The sequence below is a fragment of the Pseudophryne corroboree genome, chromosome 9 (genome assembly GCF_028390025.1).
Source record: "Pseudophryne corroboree isolate aPseCor3 chromosome 9, aPseCor3.hap2, whole genome shotgun sequence".
Taxonomy (NCBI): Eukaryota; Metazoa; Chordata; class Amphibia; order Anura; family Myobatrachidae; genus Pseudophryne; species Pseudophryne corroboree.
This window is the reverse complement of record NC_086452.1, coordinates 291545987-291568585: the sequence shown is the minus strand read 5'-3', so window position 1 is coordinate 291568585 and position 22599 is coordinate 291545987. Positions and strand designations below refer to the sequence as shown.

The 22599-nt window shown below is 43.5% G+C and overlaps 1 long non-coding RNA gene across 10 annotated transcripts in view; it reads right to left on the bottom strand.

Moving 5' to 3' along the window:
* Nucleotides 1-21546, bottom strand: part of LOC134958037 (uncharacterized) — a 133706-nt gene extending 112160 nt beyond the window's left edge. For 3 of the 10 annotated variants that reach the window (XR_010186847.1, XR_010186846.1, XR_010186848.1), the window contains exons 1-3: nucleotides 21078-21546; nucleotides 17188-17242; nucleotides 9346-9487 (exon numbers count right to left, since the gene is read on the bottom strand). This is a non-coding gene — a long non-coding RNA (uncharacterized LOC134958037). The remainder of the gene's footprint in view (nucleotides 1-9345; nucleotides 9488-17187; nucleotides 17243-21077) is intronic. The other 7 variants (XR_010186851.1, XR_010186852.1, XR_010186850.1 and 4 more) reach the window with 5 other exon arrangements.
* Nucleotides 21547-22599: the final 1053 nt, after the last annotated feature.

Here is a 22599-nt window from a genome sequence, read left to right as displayed (position 1 = left end):
CAGTACGGTAGTTCACGGCTGTGGCTACCTCTGTGTCTGCACTCGGCAGGCAGTCCATAATTGTATACTAGTATCCATCTCCATTGTTTACCTGAGGTGCCTTTTAGTTGTGCCTATTAAAATATGGAGAACAAAAATGTTGAGGTTCCAAAATTAGGGAAAGATCAAGATCCACTTCCACCTCGTGCTGAAGCTGCTGCCACTAGTCATGGCCGAGACGATGAAATGCCAGCAACGTCGTCTGCCAAGGCCGATGCCCAATGTCATAGTACAGAGCATGTCAAATCCAAAACACCAAATATCAGAAAAAAAAAGGACTCCAAAACCTAAAATAAAATTGTCGGAGGAGAAGCGTAAACTTGCCAATATGCCATTTACGACACTGAGTGGCAAGGAACGGCTGAGGCCCTGGCCTATGTTCATGGCTAGTGGTTCAGCTTCACATGAGGATGGAAGCACTCAGCCTCTCGCTAGAAAAATGAAAAGACTCAAGCTGGCAAAAGCAGCACAGCAAAGAACTGTGCATTCTTCGAAATCCCAAATCCACAAGGAGAGTCCAATTGTGTCGGTTGCGATGCCTGACCTTCCCAACACTGGACGTGAAGAGCATGCGCCTTCCACCATTTGCACGCCCCCTGCAAGTGCTGGAAGGAGCACCCGCAGTCCAGTTCCCGATAGTCAGATTGAAGATGTCAGTGTTGAAGTACACCAGGATGAGGAGGATATGGGTGTTGCTGGCGCTGGGGAGGAAATTGACCAGGAGGATTCTGATGGTGAGGTGGTTTGTTTAAGTCAGGCACCCGGGGAGACACCTGTTGTCCGTGGGAGGAATATGGCCGTTGACATGCCAGGTGAAAATACCAAAAAAATCAGCTCTTCGGTGTGGAGGTATTTCAACAGAAATGCGGACAACAGGTGTCAAGCCGTGTGTTCCCTTTGTCAAGCTGTAATAAGTAGGGGTAAGGACGTTAACCACCTCGGAACATCCTCCCTTATACGTCACCTGCAGCGCATTCATAATAAGTCAGTGACAAGTTCAAAAACTTTGGGTGACAGCGGAAGCAGTCCACTGACCAGTAAATCCCTTCCTCTTGTAACCAAGCTCACGCAAACCACCCCACCAACTCCCTCAGTGTCAATTTCCTCCTTCCCCAGGAATGCCAATAGTCCTGCAGGCCATGTCACTGGCAATTCTGACGATTCCTCTCCTGCCTGGGATTCCTCCGATGCATCCTTGCGTGTAACGCCTACTGCTGCTGGCGCTGCTGTTGTTGCTGCTGGGAGTCGATGGTCATCCCAGAGGGGAAGTCGTAAGCCCACTTGTACTACTTCCAGTAAGCAATTGACTGTTCAACAGTCCTTTGCGAGGAAGATGAAATATCACAGCAGTCATCCTGCTGCAAAGCGGATAACTGAGGCCTTGACAACTATGTTGGTGTTAGACGTGCGTCCGGTATCCGCCGTTAGTTCACAGGGAACTAGACAATTTATTGAGGCAGTGTGCCCCCGTTACCAAATACCATCTAGGTTCCACTTCTCTAGGCAGGCGATACCGAGAATGCACACGGACGTCAGAAAAAGACTCACCAGTGTCCTAAAAAATGCAGTTGTACCCAATGTCCACTTAACCACGGACATGTGGACAAGTGGAGCAGGGCAGGGTCAGGACTATATGACTGTGACAGCCCACTGGGTAGATGTATGGACTCCCGCCGCAAGAACAGCAGCGGCGGCACCAGTAGCAGCATCTCGCAAACGCCAACTCTTTCCTAGGCAGGCTACGCTTTGTATCACCGCTTTCCAGAATACGCACACAGCTGAAAACCTCTTACGGCAACTGAGGAAGATCATCGCGGAATGGCTTACCCCAATTGGACTCTCCTGTGGATTTGTGGCATCGGACAACGCCAGCAATATTGTGTGTGCATTAAATATGGGCAAATTCCAGCACGTCGCATGTTTTGCACATACCTTGAATTTGGTGGTGCAGAATTTTTAAAAAAAAACGACAGGGGCGTGCAAGAGATGCTGTCGGTGGCCAGAAGAATTGCGGGACACTTTTGGCGTACAGGCACCACGTACAGAAGACTGGAGCACCACCAAAAACTACTGAACCTGCCCTGCCATCATCTGAAGCAAGAAGTGGTAACGAGGTGGAATTCAACCCTCTATATGCTTCAGAGGTTGGAGGAGCAGCAAAAGGCCATTCAAGCCTATACAATTGAGCACGATATAGTAGGTGGAATGCACCTGTCTCAAGCGCAGTGGAGAATGATTTCAACGTTGTGCAAGGTTCTGATGCCCTTTGAACTTGCCACACGTGAAGTCAGTTCAGACACTGCCAGCCTGAGTCAGGTCATTCCCCTCATCAGGCTTTTGCAGAAGAAGCTGGAGACATTGAAGGAGGAGCTAACATGGAGCGATTCCGCTAGGCATGTGGGACTTGTGGATGGAGCCCTTAATTCGCTTAACAAGGATTCACGGGTGGTCAATCTGTTGAAATCAGAGCACTACATTTTGGCCACCGTGCTCGATCCTAGATTTAAAGCCTACCTTGGATCTCTCTTTCCGGCAGACACAAGTCTGCTGGGGTTGAAAGACCTGCTGGTGACAAAATTGTCAAGTCAAGCGGAACGCGACCTGTCAACATCTCCTCCTTCACATTCTCCCGCAACTGGGGGTGCGAGGAAAAGGCTCAGAATTCCGAGCCCACCCGCTGGCGGTGATGCAGGGCAGTCTGGAGCGACTGCTGATGCTGACATCTGGTCCGGACTGAAGGACCTGACAACGATTACGGACATGTCGTCTACTGTCACTGCATATGATTCTCTCAACATTGATAGAATGGTGGAGGATTATATGAGTGACCGCATCCAAGTAGGCACGTCACACAGTCCGTACTTATACTGGCAGGAAAAAGAGGCAATTTGGAGGCCCTTGCACAAACTGGCTTTATTCTACCTAAGTTGCCCTCCCACAAGTGTGTACTCCGAAAGAGTGTTTAGTGCCGCCGCTCACCTTGTCAGCAATCGGCGTACGAGGTTACATCCAGAAAATGTGGAGAAGATGATGTTCATTAAAATGAATTATAATCAATTCCTCCGCGGAGACATTGACCAGCAGCAATTGCCTCCACAAAGTACACAGGGAGCTGAGATGGTGGATTCCAGTGGGGACGAATTGATAATCTGTGAGGAGGGGGATGTACACGGTGATATATCGGAGGGTGATGATGAGGTGGACATCTTGCCTCTGTAGAGCCAGTTTGTGCAAGGAGAGATTAATTGCTTCTTTTTTTGGGGGGGTCCAAACCAACCCGTCATATCAGTCAGTCGTGTGGCAGACCCTGTCACTGAAATGATGGGTTGGTTAAAGTGTGCATGTCCTGTTTTGTTTATACAACATAAGGGTGGGTGGGAGGGCCCAAGGACAATTCCATCTTGCACCTCTTTTTTCTTTTCTTTTTCTTTGCATCATGTGCTGATTGGGGAGGGTTTTTTGGAAGGGACATCCTGCGTGACACTGCAGTGCCACTCCTAAATGGGCCCGGTGTTTGTGTCGGCCACTAGGGTCGCTAATCTTACTCACACAGCTACCTCATTGCGCCTCTTTTTTTCTTTGCGTCATGTGCTGTTTGGGGAGGGTTTTTTGGAAGGGACATCCTGCGTGACACTGCAGTGCCACTCCTAGATGGGCCCGGTGTTTGTGTCGGCCACTAGGGTCGCTAATCTTACTCACACAGCTACCTCATTGCGCCTCTTTTTTTCTTTGCGTCATGTGCTGTTTGGGGAGGGTTTTTTGGAAGGGCCATCCTGCGTGACACTGCAGTGCCACTCCTAGATGGGCCCGGTGTTTGTGTCGGCCACTAGGGTCGCTAATCTTACTCACACAGCTACCTCATTGCGCCTCTTTTTTTCTTTGCGTCATGTGCTGTTTGGGGAGGGTTTTTTGGAAGGGACATCCTGCGTGACACTGCAGTGCCACTCCTAGATGGGCCCGGTGTTTGTGTCGGCCACTAGGGTCGCTTATCTTACTCACACAGCGACCTCGGTGCAAATTTTAGGACTAAAAATATTGTGAGGTGTGAGGTATTCAGAATAGACTGAAAATGAGTGTAAATTATGGTTTTTGAGGTTAATAATACTTTGGGATCAAAATGACCCCCAAATTCTATGATTTAAGCTGTTTTTTAGTGTTTTTTGAAAAAAACACCCGAATCCAAAACACACCCGAATCCGACAAAAAAAATTCGGTGAGGTTTTGCCAAAACGCGTTCGAACCCAAAACACGGCCGCGGAACCGAACCCAAAACCAAAACCCGAAAAATTTCAGGCGCTCATCTCTAGTCAAAAGGTCGACATGAAAATGGTCGATATGAAAAATACTTTTTTTTAAAATGTAACATGTTTTTGGACTTTTCATACCTTCTCTATCCATGACGGCACAGAGTCGGTTATAAACCTTGTGGCGAGCGTAGCGAGCCACCGAGCCCGAAGCGTGGTGAGCGTACGTCTTTCTACAATTGGGGGTCCCAGATGACAAAACTATCCACACAAACCACAAAAATGCAAAAAACATAGTGTCTACCTTTTTTAGGTTGACCATTTCCATGTCGACCTTTTGACCCTGTTGACCGTTTGACCCTCTCAACCTTTTGTACTGTCTACCTTTTCCAGGTCACCTTTTGACCCTGTCGACATAATGTCTGTCTAACATATGGTGTCTATCTATTGACTATCTAACTAGACACTGTCTATCATACCACAACCAGCAGAATACGCTGCGCTTTCTGTTGAGGGGGTGTGTCATGCTCCACCCAAAGGGCGTGTTTAGGTCCACCTATGGACGTATTTATTGCCCCCCCATTTTACATCCAATAGCATATTACACAGACCCCCATATTACAACCAATAGAATACTACACAGCCCCACCCATACTACACCCAGTGCACATTACGCTACATTTTACACAGCCCCCCCAATATTACACCCAGCAGCACACTACATATTACACCCCCACATATTACACCCAGTAGCATACTACATATTACACAGCCCCCCCCCCCCCCAATTACACCCAATCAGAGGCGGAACTACCGCCAGTGCAACCAGTGCGTTGCACTGGGGCCCGCCACTGTCCAGGGGCCCAAAGCATGTAATGGAGTCAAACTGACTCATTACATGCCGCTGTGTGCTGTGGGCAACCGCTGCCCGCAGCACACAGCCGCCCGAAGAGGAGAGGAGCGCAGCGGACACGTGGGGAAGGAGGAGTAGGGAGGTGGAGGAGGGAGCCGCAGCAGCGCTGTGTTATAGGTTGAGACGCTGCTGCTGCTGTCCCTCTCACTGGCACACGCGTACCCAGAAACCCCTCCTGATTAACTTAAGATTTTTTTCTGACCGCGACTCGCGATCGTAGCTCCGCCCACTTGCGCCATTAGGCTCCGCCCACTCACTGCATTTTACCCGCGATTCGCAGGCCTGTGGGGAGGGGATGTCATCATTCCAGGCAGGATCCCTAGTGCTGGAGAGAAGATTCAACGGGCTTCCTAGCCCTGCCAATAAGAGCCATAAAAGCAGGTGAATTAATCCATCAAAGCAGCAGTGTACACTGTGGTTGCTAACTTTTGTGTGTGTGGGGGGGGTAAAATAGGTCTGTGCATTATGGTATAGTTCAGTAATACACCCAGAATATGCACATGTGCGCAGATGTTCATTATGCTCAAATCCGCCTATTTGTCCTAGAGCGTGTCACATGGGTCCTGAAACGTTGGTTATTTCATGACACCTCAATATACGATCGATTATTTGCAGGAGGCGCGTGTTGTGGCTGGGGGGGGGGGGGGGGGTCATATATAAAAATTATATTTTGGCGCTCCCCCCACAATTATCCACCCCAGCCCACGTGGGGAGCACTTACCCCCCACATCACCGTGGAGAATCTGATTCAAAACTCCGGCACCGCAACATGCTGCCCCGTGTCCTCCTGTCCTAGCCAGCGCTCAGATGCATTACTAGGAGGAGGCGTGGCCATGCTGAGCATGCTGGGACATCCCGGCCTCCTCCCAGTAATGCTGTCTGCCGTATTGTGTAAAAAGGGGGATACTGTCTGCCGTAATGTGTAAAAAGGCACGCTGTCTGCCGTTAAGTGTTACAAGGGCAGGCTGTCTGCCGTTATGTGTAAAAAGGGGACGCTGTCTGCCGTTATGTGTAAAAAGGTGGATGCTGTCTGCCATTATATGTAAAAAGGGGGACACTGTCTGCCGTAATGTGTAAAAAGGGGAATCTGTCCGCCGTAAGGTGTAAAAGGGTCTCTACCTGGTGTAGTGGTGCTACTGTGCTGCATAATTTGAATAATGGAGACTACTGTGCACCGTTTTATGAATTGGTATTATTTTGTGGCCACACCCCTTTCCTATGAAGCCACGCCCTATGTATTTTTACGCGCGCCTACGGCGCGCACTGCCCCTGTTTTGCATGCAGGGGTGGGGCTCCGATGCTGTTTCTTGCACACGTGCTAAAATGTCTAGCTACAGCACTGTTGCTAGGTATCCATTTCTCTGGCCCTGGGCAGGTCCCCCTCACCAGATCCTTTCCAGGGGTGAGGGGGTGTACTTGGATGGGATGAGGGGGAGGGGGGGCCCCAAAACATTTTGTCGCACCTGGGCCCACCGCTCGCTAGTTCCGCCACTGCACCCAATAGTATATTACACAGCCTCCTCCATATTACACCCAGTAGCATATTACACAGGCCCCAATATTACTCCAAACAGAATATTACACAGCCCCACCCATATTACACCCAGTGCACATTACACTACATTTTACACAGCTCCCTCATATTACACCCAGTAGCACACTACATATTACACAGCCCCCCACCTATATTACACCCAGCAGCACACTATATATTACACCCCACCGCAACATATTACACCCAGCAGCACACTACATATTACACAGCCACCCCACCTATATTACACCCAGCACTACACTATATATTACACCCCCCCCAACATATTACACCCAGCAGCACACTACATATTTAAAGCGCAACGGAATATGCTGCGCTATATAAGAAACTGTTAATAAATAAATAAATATTACACAGCCCCCATATTACACCCAGTAGTGCACTACATGTAATGATATTCTCATATATGACGGTTTAATATATGAGAACCTATATGTACTTACTTTATACATGATGTATTTTCCTGGTAAATAGTAGATATCTCGTATATATATATATATATATATATATATATATATATATATATATATCTCTAGAAAGACTATTATATATGCCTATTAATGTATTGGACATAGACTTGATGGAGTGTCCCTGGGTTACAAGGGAAAAGTGAAGTTTAATAATACCACAGGACATGGTTTGTGAGGTAACCTTCTGTCCTGACCTTGGATTGAAATAAAACGGTTACCCGATTGGTGGATGGGGTGCCTGACATAACCTGGGGCACATGTGGATACATGTGGCTCACGAGACCCCGGCGGGATAACCCTTCCACGCGACCCTGATGGCAGCGGTATAAATAGAGGAGACACACGTCAGTCTGGATCTGGAGTCGGGTGCGCAGCCGTGGTAGCGGTATCCTCTCTTCAGCGCTTCCGAGCTAGGCTGTGGGATCAGCAGGCGCTTGGGGAGTGGGAGCCGCTGCTACCGGCGGTAGTGCACTTAAGGACGCGGAAGGAAGAAGGTGTCATCAAGACAGCGGAGATGGGAGGCAAGCGGAAGGCGGCGACATTGAAAGAGGCGGAGCGGCATCCAGAGTAACTGGCCGGGGGAGCGCTTGAACCACTCAGAAGGAGGCGACAACAAGAAGGGAGGAGCGGCCCCCCGAGTGACAGGTCGTAGAAGCGCTGGAAAGGTCCAGAGCGGAGGCATCAATCAGAGAGGCTGAGTCACTTCTAGCCGCCTTATCATGACAACCACCCGGCACGTAACAACTACCAGCATATGTTAGTGCTCCAAGTACCCGCTAAGCTCTCACAAATGCTAGTATAGCAGAGGGCGTCATATGAAAGCAATGAAGAGTCACTGCCCACCAATGAGAGTGAAAAAAAGGAGTGGCTACCCGTCCAGTCTTCCAGCTATTGACAGGAGTCAATAGTGAAAACGTCACAGGTCTGTGGAATATTTCACCTCACATTGTAACTTCATACAATAGGGAAACCTAAGTAAATATCACTACTAGTCCAGGAGAGCTTAACTGAAAGGAAAGGGTAGTGTTTTCAGTTATAACAAATAAAAGTAGTGATGGTGTCAAGAGACTGAGACACAAATAACTATAACAGGGGGTATATGGTTGCAGTACAGACAAACTTTATATGTATTTGTCTCCATCTAAAACTACAGACTATTTATATCCCAGAAGAGGAATATGATACATTTTACAGATAGACTCTTGCCTCTTTACTCCTACTAATTCCTCAAGTGACTTTTACAAGTTCATAATATGAAAGTATAGTAACCAAGATCATAGTGACATCTGGAGGATAGTTCTAACATACCCTCAGTCAGATCACACACAGAGAATCAGCTTGTTAAGTTTCAGTGGATACAAAACAGTAACAATATTACCCAGGGAAACTAATTGGATACAAGTAACCATACATATTCATTCATAATTCTGGTGGTTTACAGTTCACCCTCAGGAGTTCAAGGATCTTACAGGAGATTTACTTTTATTCTAGTGGTTACCAACGTACAGAAAATTAATATATATATATATATATATATATATATATATATATATATATATATATATATATACATCCTAAACTATCACCATGCTTATGTGAGGATTCCCATCAATACCCATATATATGTATATATATATATATATATATATATATATATATATATATATATATATATATAAATAGATACTTTATTAGACTGTCATATGAAGATGGCATATTGTATTTAATATGTGGTATTGATTTATATATGTATATGGAAATTTTATAAAGTATAATTGATAGTTTAATAGAATGTAGCCTTAATAGTAATTAAAATATACTTTATATCTGCACGTAAGTAAAAGTACTGTGTATGATACCAGGTAATGGGATATTTATATGTCCATAAACATATAACTTTAAAGTAAGGTACTAAGGAACAAGTATATCCTGGTATATAAATGAAATGTATTTAGAGATATATATATTATATATATATATATATATATATATATATATATATATATGGTAGCCATGTATATGGAATGTAAAGCATGTCTATTAAATTGAAATGTGTTAACCTATAGTAAAATACAGTAAAGAGTATTATTGGCAAGAAGGTCTTGTTATTACGAGGGAACTTACCTGTACAAGGAGGAGAGCCTTGGAATCGGGCAATAAAGATCTTAGATTCATGCACCGGTAAAACAAGAAACACCATAAGGTTTTCCCAAATTGATCCTAGAAAATAGGTTAAAACCTATCCAAAAGTTTGGGTGGAGGCACTCTAAGGGAAGGTAAAGAAAGGGTTACATATTGGAGGCACTGAGCTGAGATCCGAATAAAAAGTTACAAATGGAGATCAGTGGAGAGGATATTTATAGCTGGTGTAGAAGTAAGGGGGTGGATGTACAGAAAAGTGTGGGTATTCTTGGAAATTTTGTTGATATTATAGAAGATATTATTAGTGAAATAAAAAAAATGTATGGAGTGAAACAACCGCATATTGTAGATAAGTGGAAAGATGTTAGTGATGAGATATGTGCCGTTTTAATAAGTAATGACAATCAGCTAGATGCGTCAGTAATCCCAGCTAATATTCTAATAGAAAGGATACCGGGTAGGAGATTGCAAGTGAGGTGGCCAGTGGATAAGTATATAAATGAAGGAGAGAAAGACATAATTAAAGAAGATAGTAAAGTGGAGAGTACTAGCGCAGGATGTTTTCATAATACTAGTAATACATCCGAAGAAACATCTATGGGTGAAGAAAAAATAGATCCACAAGTGGAGAATGTAATGGATAAAGTTGTTAGCCATTTTGAAAGATGGCATTACGAAGGGGGATATAGAAGACTAAGGATATTTTCTGGGGTAATTCCAGTTCCCTCTGGAGAAGAGAGCTACGGTGTATGGAGGGAGGCGGCAGTACAACATTCCGAGGAGTGGAGGTGTCCGGAGCATATTAAAAAACAGAGAATTGTGGAAAGCCTAAGAGGACCAGCGATGGGAATCATTCATGCTACCAGGAGAAGTAACTCCCATGCTACATTAAAAAACTATTTTGAGGCTTTGGACTATTCTTTTGGGACATTAGAAGATGTGGGAGATCTGTTGTCTCGATTAAATCAGACTTATCAAGAACCTACCGAAACCCTCACCACTTATATATATATATCGTTTAGACAAAATTCTTTATAAATTGTTAGATAAAGGAGGGATTAATCCCCCAGAAATTGATACCATGCGACTAAAGTATATATTGAGAGGAGCTATGACTACCAATCCTGTAGCTCAAAGATTAAGGTGTAAGATACCTAGGGATCCTCCTCCTACTTTAGGAGAATTGATAAGAGAAGTTAAATTGGAAGAAGTACAAATTGAAAATCGCGAAAAAAATCTAAAAAGAGTCAAAGTTATTGTTCCTACCTCTGAAGTTCCTTCTGTTAATGAACACTTGCTAAAAGCTTTAGAGGAACAAAATAAGAAATTAGATCAGTTAATTTCTTTACAGAGTACATTATCTTCAAATCCTAGGATACATCAAGCGGGCAGGGGGAGAGGTTTCAATAGACGACCAGATAGTATGAGAAACCTCACTTGTTATAGATGTGGGCAATTAGGACATCGTTCTTTTGAATGTATACAGAACGAAAGTACCAGAGTCCATGAGAACAGTTCGGAGTTGGGGTCAACATCTAGGACGGAAAACGGGCAAGGGACGTCGATGAACCCCGCATCGACTCCCCGATTATAAATGTATGCGCAATGGGGAGTACTCAGTGGTCACATATCGTTCCCAGTGGAATAATTGGAAAAGCGCCAATGGTACCAGCTCTAATAAATGGAAAAGTGTGTCAAGCATTATTGGACAGTGGATCACAGGTGTCAATTATATTTGAAAGTTGGTACCGACAATATCTTTCGGATGTACCTCTAATGCCTTTTGATGGACTGGTGATATGGGGTTTGAGCGACCAAAAATACCCCTATCTAGGGTATGTGACCACTCAAATTGAATTCCTGGATGACAGCACAGGGTACCAAACTCCTTTTCCCTTTTTGGCGTTAGTGTGCCCAGACCCTCCATCAGACCAAGGAGTGGTATCCATTATAGTGGGGACAAATTCACATCTTTTTAAAACTCTGGCTAGGTGGTGTATACAGCAGGACACTATGAAACAAAGTATTCCAAGAACTGACAATGGTGTATCTGATACTAGTGATATACTTGAAAATGACATCTATACTATAACGAGTTCAGTAACTGCTGTCAGCAAAATTGAAGAATGTTTCCAAGGAAGTGATCTGTCTGTCAAGGATCGGGATAAATTGATTAATGAAATGCTGTCTCGGGAATCCGTTTTCTCCTTTGGAGAGTGGGACTTAGGTACTGCCTCTGAAGTAGAACATCGAATTAGATTACGGGATGATACCCCTTTTCGAGAAAGATCTAGGAGGTTAGCTCCTGCTGATTTTGAGGACGTGAGACAACATTTGAAACATCTTTTAGAAAATCAGGTGATTGCGGAGTCAGAAAGTCCTCACGCTTCTCCAATTGTGGTAGCCCGAAAGAAAAATGGTGACATTCGACTGTGTATTGACTATCGTACTCTAAATAATCGCACCATTGAGGATCAGTACACCGTACCAAAAGTGGAGGAAGCTTTGGACTGTCTTCAAGGGAGTAGATGGTTCTCGGTTTTTGACATGCGCTGTGGTTATTACCAAATTCCTATGCATCCGGATGACCGTGCTAAAACAGCGTTTGTGTGTCCCATTGGCTTCTTCGAATTCATTAAAATGCCGCAACGTATAAAAGGGGCTCCTGCAACATTTCAGAGGACCATGGAGAAGATCATTGGGGACATGTGCTACCGTGAAGTTCTTGTTTATCTTGATGATGTCCTCGTATTTGGTCGAACCTTGGAGGAGCATAACAGCCGATTATTAAAAGTATTAGATCGATTACAGAAGAGAGGTCTGAAGCTGTCTATTGACAAATGCTGTTTGTGTCAAACCACTGTCCGATATCTGGGTCATATTGTCAGCCGAGAAGGAATATCAACTGATCCGGATAAGATAGCGGCTGTACAAGAGTGGCCCCGACCATTGAATCTAAAAGATCTCCGCTCATTTCTGGGGTTCAGTGGATACTACTGTAGGTTTGTACCACAATATTCAAAAGTCTCCCGCCCCTTGACGGAATTGACCAAGGGATATCCACCTGCTGGACGCGGTCGCCATTCAACTGGAAAGTATTTCAAACCTCAAGAAGAGTTTGGGGATAGATGGACGGACCAGTGTGAAGATGCTTTTCAGAGACTCAAGTATTTACTGACCCATTCTCCTATTTTAGCATATGCCAATCCTGAATTACCCTATGAACTTCACATTGATGCATCCTTTGAAGGACTTGGGGGAGTGTTGTACCAGCAACAAAACCAACAGTTACGGCCTGTAGCTTATGTTAGTAGAGGATTATCCAACAGTGAGAAGAATTATGCTGTACATAAATTGGAGTTCTTGGCACTAAAGTGGGCGGTGGTGGAAAAATTCCACGACTATCTATATGGAGTAAAGTTTACGGTGCACACAGATAATAATCCTTTAATATACATCAATTCCACTGCCAAGTTAGATGCAACTGGACATCGATGGCTAGCAGCACTGTCCAATTATAATTTCAGTCTAAAATACAAACCTGGGCTTCAAAATATTGATGCAGATGCTTTATCTCGATTACCGCATTTTCCAACCGATAGCTCAAATGATGAATGGATAGAGTTACCTGCCCCTGCTCTTCAAGGTCTCTGTCATCAGATTTCTATTTTACAGAACTCTAATACTGAAGCTATTAGTGCATTAGGAGCATCGGGAGCAGCCCTTCCACTAATGTACTGTTGGATATCCAAAACCGAAATGGGTGAACTGTCTGTATTATCACACGATCAAATAAAACAAGCTCAATACAGTGACACTGATTTAAGGGTCGTCATACAATATCTCAAGAAGCAAACCACGAGGATACGTCATTCAAATATGTCTAAAAGAGCTAAAGTGCTGCTTAGACAACGAGCCAGGTTATTTTTTAAGCAAGGGATTCTATACCGAAGAACAGGGACTACTGGTAAAGTTAAAATACAATTAGTGTTGCCAGCCACCTTAGTCCCCATGATATTAAAAGCCCTTCATGACAATCATGGTCATCTAGGCTATGATAAGACCCAACATTTAATAACTGAACGGGTATATTGGCCTTATATGAATCAAGACATTGAGAAATACTGTCATAATTGCAAAAACTGCATTCTAAGGAAAACTTTACCACAGCACGCTGCCCCCTTGGGTCATTTACAAAGTTCTGGGCCTATGGAACTTATATGTATAGATTTTCTGTCATTAGAAGGTCCTAACGGGCAAGATAGTAACATCCTGGTCATTACCGACCATTTTACAAGGTATGCTCAGGTATTTGTGACACCAGATCAGAAATCACTAACAGTGGCAAAAACCCTTTGGGTACGGTTTACCTTCACGTATTCATTCGGATCAAGGTCCTGACTTTGAAAGTCGACTCATTAAGGAATTGTGTATATGCTGTGGAATAAGAAAATCCCATACGACACCCTATCATCCACAAGGAGATCCTCAGCCAGAACGATTTAACCGAACCCTTTTGAATATGCTGGGAACCTTAGTTCATAAACAGAAAGTCCATTGGAAAAAGTACATCTGTCAACTGGTACACGCTTATAATTGTACGAGGAACGAGGCCACTGGGTACTCCCCATATGTGTTGATGTTCGGAAGAGAAGCACGATTACCTATAGATATTAGCCTTGGCACCTCCCCTACCTCTGTTAAAGCTCCCTCTCACTCTAAGTATGTGAATAATTTGAGAAAAGAACTTAATGAAGCCTATGATCTGGCCAACAAGGCAGCTCAACGACAGAATGATAAGAATAAATTGGCCTATGATAAGAGAGTAACTGAACATGTGCTTTCACCCGGTGACCGTGTTCTTCTTAGAAGGTTGGGTTTCCCTCGAAGACAGAAAATTGCTAATAGATGGAAGGAGACCCCTTATCGAGTGGTAAAGAAATTGCCTGGAATACCAGTGTATCAAATTGTTCCAGAACATACTGATGGACCTGTGCTCACATACCACAGACAGCACCTATTGCCCATAAACCATGATTTGGTATTGTGTCCCACTGAAAATTCCGAGACTACCCTACAAACTGTTACCCTTCCAGATCATACAACACCCACATCATCTATGGAACTCACTTATGATAACTTAGAATCTGATAATTTAACTTCCGAAACCGGGTACTTCTATGAACATAGGACTGAAGAAATCACTCCATCCCCTCAAAATCTGAATACTCACCTGAAAGTTAAGGACTTTACCTATGAGTGAAGGGGAAATGGACTGTCAAGATGAGGAGTTAACCATAGACCAAAGTCCTGATGTTCAATATAATCCGAATCCACTATGGGACTGTTCCACCACTCCTCTACCTCAGAGGGTACGTAGGCCCCCTAAACTGTTAACCTACGATCAGTTAGGTTGTCCTAATATTGTGGAAAGAACCGTTCATCCTAGTATCATTTATGCATGGCCTTACTTTGGGTTTGCTAATGTTGGTGGGGGAATGTGTCTGAAATAAGGTCGGTTACCTAAGCCGAATATAAAATGTATTGTTTCAAAAGTGGTGATCAGATGGTGTGCTTTAATAAGAATAGTAAATCTGATCTCCAGGGGGAGAATGTAATGATATTCTCATATATGACGGTTTAATATATGAGAACCTATATGTACTTACTTTATACATGACTGTATTTTCCTGGTAAATAGTAGATATCTCGTTATATATATATATATATATATATCTAGAAAGACTATTATATATACCTATTAATGTATTGGACATAGACTTGATGGAGTGTCCCTGGGTTACAAGGGAAAAGTGAAGTTTAATAATACCACAGGACATGGTTGGTGAGGTAACCTTCTGTCCTGACCTTGGATTGAAATAAAACGGTTACCTGATTGGTGGATGGGGTGCCTGACATAACCTGGGGCACATGTGGATACATGTGGCTCACGAGACCCCGGCGGGAAGAACCCTTCCACGCGACCCTGATGGCAGCGGTATAAATAGAGGAGACACACGTCAGTCTGGATCTGGAGTCGGGTGCGCAGCCGTGGTAGCGGTATCCTCTCTTCAGCGCTTCCGAGCTAGGCTGTGGGATCAGCAGGCGCTTGGGGAGTGGGAGCCGCTGCTACCGGCGGTAGTGCACTTAAGGACGCGGAAGGCGGAAGGTGTCATCAAGACAGCGGAGACGGGAGGCAAGCGGAAGGCGGCGACATTGAAAGAGGCGGAGCGGCATCCAGAGTAACTGGCCGGGGGAGCGCTTGAACCACTCAGAAGGAGGCGACAACAAGAAGGGAGGAGCGGCCCCCCGAGTGACAGGTCGTAGAAGCGCTGGAAAGGTCCAGAGCGGAGGCATCAATCAGAGAGGCTGAGTCACTTCTAGCCGCCTTATCATGACAACCACCCGGCACGTAACAACTACCAGCATATGTTAGTGCTCCAAGTACCCGCTAAGCTCTCACAAATGCTAGTATAGCAGAGGGCGTCATATGAAAGCAATGAAGAGTCACTGCCCACCAATGAGAGTGAAAAAAAGGAGTGGCTACCCGTCCAGTCTTCCAGCTATTGACAGGAGTCAATAGTGAAAACGTCACAGGTCTGTGGAATATTGCACCTCACATTGTAACTTCATACAATAGGGAAACCTAAGTAAATATCACTACTAGTCCAGGAGAGCTTAACTGAAAGGAAAGGGTAGTGTTTTCAGTTATAACAAATAAAAGTAGGTGATGGTGTCAAGAGACTGAGACACAAATAACTATAACAGGGGGTATATGGTTGCAGTACAGACAAACTTTATATGTATTTGTCTCCATCTAAAACTACAGACTATTTATATCCCAGAAGAGGAATATGATACATTTTACAGATAGACTCTTGCCTCTTTACTCCTACTAATTCCTCAAGTGACTTTTACAAGTTCATAATATGAAAGTATAGTAACCAAGATCATAGTGACATCTGGAGGATAGTTCTAACATACCCTCAGTCAGATCACACACAGAGAATCAGCTTGTTAAGTTTCAGTGGATACAAAACAGTAACAATACTACCCAGGGAAACTAATTGGATACAAGTAACCATACATATTCATTCATAATTCTGGTGGTTTACAGTTCACCCTCAGGAGTTCAAGGATCTTACAGGAGATTTACTTTTATTCTAGTGGTTACCAACGTACAGAAAATATATATATATATATATATATATATATATATATATATATATATATATATATATATATATATATATATATATATATATATTTACATCCTAAACTATCACCATGCTTATGTGAGGATTCCCATCAATACCCATATATATGCATATATATATATATATATATATAAATAGATACTTTATTAGACTGTCATATGAAGATGGCATATTGTATTTAATATGTGGTATTGATTTATATATGTATATGGAAATTTTATAAAGTATAATTGATAGTTTAATAGAATGTAGCCTTAATAGTAATTAAAATATACTTTATATCTGCACGTAAGTAAAAGTACTGTGTATGATACCAGGTAATGGGATATTTATATGTCCATAAACATATAACTTTAAAGTAAGGTACTAAGGAACAAGTATATCCTGGTATATAAATGAAATGTATTTAGATATAATATATATATATATATATATATATATATATATATATATATATATATATATATATATATATATATATATATATATAGTAGCCATGTATATGGAATGTAAAGCATGTCTATTAAATTGAAATGTGTTAACCTATAGTAAAATACAGTAAAGAGTATTATTGGCAAGAAGGTCTTGTTATTACGAGGGAACTTACCTGTACAAGGAGGAGAGCCTTGGAATCGGGCAATAAAGATCTTAGATTCATGCACCTGTAAAACAAGAAACACCATAAGGTTTTCCCTAATTGATCCTAGAACATAGGTTAAAACCTATCCAAAAGTTTGGGTGGAGGCACTCTAAGGGAAGGTAAAGAAAGGGTTACAACATATTACACTTAGCCCCACCATATTACACTCAGTGGCACACTACATATTACACAGACCTCCTCCCCATATTACACCCAGTGATACATTGCATATCACACAGACCCCCTCCCCATATTACATCTCCCCATCCCCCATATAGCCTCCAGTACATACAGAACCCACCTGGTCTTGTTGCTCCCTCCTGTAATGAGCAGGGAGCCGGCCGCGGGACAGTGTGGTGGGGGTACAGCAGCCCAAGTCAGCCACATCCAGGAGCAGCAGGAGCCGGAAAGCTGGGCTGATACACACAGGCCATTGTGAGTGTGGTGGGCGGGGCCAGCCAGATTGAAGCAGAGCACTGCCTGCCGGGTTATGGCCTACACTGTACGGGCGGCTGCTCTTTCTGCACATTATTCCTACACTGCTGCCGCTCAGACACCTCCCTGCTCTCAGACAGTCTGACAGCCACCGCTACCCACAGCCCAGCGGTGGCTGGCCACCAGTGACCGTTCCTGTGTGAGTCCCGCTCCCCGCATTTCCGGACTCGCACATGCGCAGTCCGGATTTGCAAGGAGGAACTGTCAAATACCGGGAGTGCTGGCAATGTTTGCGGGGCATCGGGAGGCTCAGTTAAAAATCGTGAGCCTCCCGCTAAATGCGGGAGGGTAGGCAAGCCTGTCTTAATGTTACACTACTCTACAGTGGGAAGCACTGCAGCTGGTGGGGAGCAATCAGTGTGGATGCGGATGGTGTGCCCACAGACCAACTGTGCTGTGTGCAATGCCCCATCTGCCCACACCTAGTTACGGCACTGGATATGGTATGCCATCACACCCTGTTGGTAACTGCAGATTCAGCACTCTAATGGAGTGAGATTGCTGTCACTCAAAATATGGTGGAGCTGCTAATTGACAGATTTGCATGCTCATTGGTATACACACATGCAGTCTATGCAACTGAAGGTCTGAGCGGAAGAATGAGCTGAAAGAGTGGTGTGGATGGGGGGAGGAGGCAAAGCGACGTAGATGGGTTAAGGGACAAAAGGCATGATTAGGGGAGGAAGACTAAGCAGCACGGATGGGGAGGAGACAAAATGGTAGGTATAGGGGGGAAGAAAGAGTAGCGTGGATAGGGGGGAGAGGAAAGGCATGGATGAGAGGAGAGACAAAGCAACATGGATGGTGGGAAGACAGTGGTGTGGATGGAAGGAAGATAGTGTGGCATGGATTGGGGCAGACAGTGTGGCAGGAATGAGTGTAGCGGATGGGAGAACAGAAAGGTATGGATGGGGGCGGGTTAAGACTAAGCATGGCAGATGAGAAGACAGAAATTTGTGGATGGGGGACACTAAGCAGCACAGATGGAGGGAAGACAGAGTGGCATGGATGGAGGGAAGACAGAGAGGCATGGATGGAGGGAAGACAGAGGCATGGATGGAGGGGAAGACAGAGTGGTGTGGGGTTGGGGGGCAAAGCACGGTGGATTAAGGGGAAGACAGCAGTGCAAATATAGGAGACAGTAGCATGGATAGGGGGGAAGATGGGCACAGATGGAAACAGAGTTGCACAGATGCGGAAGACGGCAGCACGGAAGGAGAAAGGCAGATTGATGCAGATGAGGTAATGCAGACTAGCACAGATGAGAGAACACACAGCAGTAGGGATTGGGTAAAACAGAGCAGCATGGAGGTGTATAGGGAAAGAAAGTGTAGATGCATAGACACAGTAGACATTATTATAGTTTTAGCTATTATGCAAGAATGTTTATGGGAGCTGAATGTGTATACTGAATGAGATGAATGTATGGAGTGATAAGGATGTTGGAACTATGTAGGATTGTTGTGGTGACCCAACGTTCTAAAGGGAAAGGGGAAGGGGGAAAGCCACTGCACTAGTCGTTAGTGATTTTATAGTTAGAAATTTCATAACCCCATATTAATTTGAATCAATTGCGGGGGTGCTGCCACACATTACATTGTTGCCAACAGATAGAAACTGATTAACAAAAAGAAATACAGTGTGCATTTTTATTATATGTAACACTTTGTTTTGTCATTGTATGTTGGTTTTTAATATTTCACAGTTACGGGTTTTTTAATAATAAAGAATTAAAAGTTATATTTTAAGAAGTTAATTATTTTGTGCGCCACCTGAGACCAATCCTTCCCCTTCTTTTGTTAATTTGCAAATAGAAAAATATGTAAGTGCGCAACCAACAGCAGCAGGTATGAGGAAGGTCAGATCCTCAAATAAAAACTAAATAGTAAAAAGGAATATATACCAGCGCTGGCTAACAAATTGATACAAAGATGGTTTGCTTCATGCAGAGCCGGCCCTAACCAATATGATGCCCTAGGCAAGATTTTGGATGGTGCCCCCTAGCACCACTGCTGGTTCCGCCTCTGACCTTGCACCTCTTTCCCAGCACCATCACCCCTCACCCATAGCAGTCCTTATTTTGGCGTTTGTACCCCCTATATTTTAAATAGGAACAGTTCGCACATTTGGCGCACAGCCCAAAAAGGGGTGTGTTTTGCAGGCAAGGGGCATGGCCACACAATAGTAACCCCAATTCCAATTACGCCACACAGTACTGCAACTTTATTCACATTTGATCATGCGATATTGTCCATAATTCATATTACATCCCACAATAGTATTACTTTACCTTATACACGTTACTCCTCACAGTAGAGCCCCTTATTCACATTACATCACACTAAATTGCTCCTTATTCACATTAGGCCACACAGTAGTGCCCTTTCTATGTGCAACGCCACATAGTAGAGCACCTTATACACATAATGCCACACATAGTAATGCATTTATACACATAATACCACACAGTAATGCTCCTTACACATATGACAGACATTATTAATGTCCTTATAAACAAAATGCACCTTACACATTATGCCAACCTTTATTAATGCCCTTTTACACATAATGTCCCTTACACATATGCCGCACATTATTAATGCCCTTATACACATAATGACACACAGTGCCCCCTACACATTTGCTGCACATTATTAGTGCCCCTATACACATAATGACACACGTACAGTAGTACCCTTACACATATGCCGCACATTAATAATGCCCTTATACACATAATGATACACATAATTCCCCTTACACATATGCTGCACATTATTAAATGCATTTTTACATGACACACATAATGCTCCTTACACATATTCCGAACACTACTGCACAACCAACCCACTCACATGCACACATCACTCACACTGCCACTAACACTGACCTCTGCCTCTGCTTGGATACAGATGTGTCCTCAAAGCTTGCCTCAATGCTAACGTCGGGCACCTTTTTTTAATGAAAATGCTTCTTATTTGCATTGCTATGTGGCTAGGATGCACAAGCAGCTTCTGTTGATTAAAATGATATGCAGCATGCCTATATACTCTGTGAGACTGTGGCAGTATCTGCATATGAAATGCTACACACAGAATATAGGCATGCCGCGTATCATTTTAATCAGCAGAAGCTGCTGATGCCCCTAAGCATATCAAATGCCCTAGGCAATTGCCTAGTTTGCCTATGCCTATGGCCGGCTCTGGCTTCATGTATAAAATTGAAAACAATTTATTGACATATCATATGTAGAACAATTAAAAAGAAAGGAATAAATTCCTATTACCACTAGGTGGCAGTATAGATTAATATTGTCTTAAATGGATAAACTGATTATATGATTTTCCACTCTCTTATATTACCAATGTCAAATCCTTAGGGCTAGGACAGTCTCCCAAGATGCATTCACTGTGTTGTGTAAATAGTTACCGGATCCACAAAATGATGGGCATCAGCATTAGGACAAGTCCATTTAAAGCTGCAGATGTGGGCCAAACCGGTTAGATGCAAATTGTCCAGTGATGGGAGAAAAAGTCCAATTTTTGCCAGGGGATGACAGGAATCTCGTAGGTCTGTTCAGAGAGTGGAGTCCAGATAGATGTGGAATGAGCTCAACGCGCTTCACTGGCACAAATATAATCCAGCTTCCTCAGGAGCATAAATCCCATAAGCATTGGGTACTCTATTTATACTCTTCTTAATAATACAATAAGTACCACCTGTTTGATCGCAGGAATACATAGAAGCAAACCATCCATAAAAATAATATAAAAACCTTACAATCAAGATCATAATAATAACATCTATTCATAAAATAAATATCATCTAAAAATGAGAGTTATACCCTTATTTATTAAGAAAAAAACGTATGACAGTGTTGATCATGTGATGTTTCACATCACATGATCGGCTATTCTGGCAGTCCCATTGGTCCAATAACCTTCCCGTGGTCATGTGGTTTTAGTCACGTGGCCGGGTTCATAAATCCCCTTCGCCTGGGGTAAGCTCATGTTATTTATAGGTCCCAGGGTGTAGGTCCGTCTTATTGGTCTAATTAGTAGTACAAGACGGGGTGCGCGTTTACGTGACGAGAGACGTCATTCTCTTAGTCACATGACCGTGCCGTCCGTGTATCGCTGGATTCTCGTCAGACATCAAAGCCGGGAACACATTTCAAATGACCCAATAAGGATATTACTCCTCCTCCGGACCTTCCCTGCCATGATTGTTTGTTAGTTACCATGGAAACCCGTATGCAGAGGGTGATCTATCAAACACATATCCAATTCATATAATAGTATTCAATAATCACAATTAATATATCCTTATATTATTTAAACACTTTGATAGCACAAACACACATAGAGTTTTTCCCCTTCTTAAGAACCTTCTATGGGCAATAGATATTTCTTAATGTATTCTTATGCATATCTCGATGTGCATTTCATCTCCATACAAAGGGCTATATAATCTAGATATCCATATACAAAATAAACAGTAGGATTTAATCCTATGTGTATCCTATTCCTGCTAATCAGTTATAAATGCAAAAAACATTATAAAAGCTCCATATAGATTACATATGTTGTATATCGCATGGCAATCACTATGTATATATCAGAACAGCAAAGGATAAACATTCTGGGGCTCACCCCATCCTACAATATGCGTGCAGTATTTGAGAGCAACCCTAAGTGACAATCAGACCTATCAATTACCGTATATACTCGAGTATAAGTCGACCCGAATATAAGCCGAGGCACCTAATTCTACCACAAAAACCTGGGAAAACTTATTGACTCGAGTATAAGCCTAGGGTGGGAAATGCAGCTCTAGCCGTACACAGCCCTCAGTGCCAGATATGCCCTCATAGTGCCAGATATG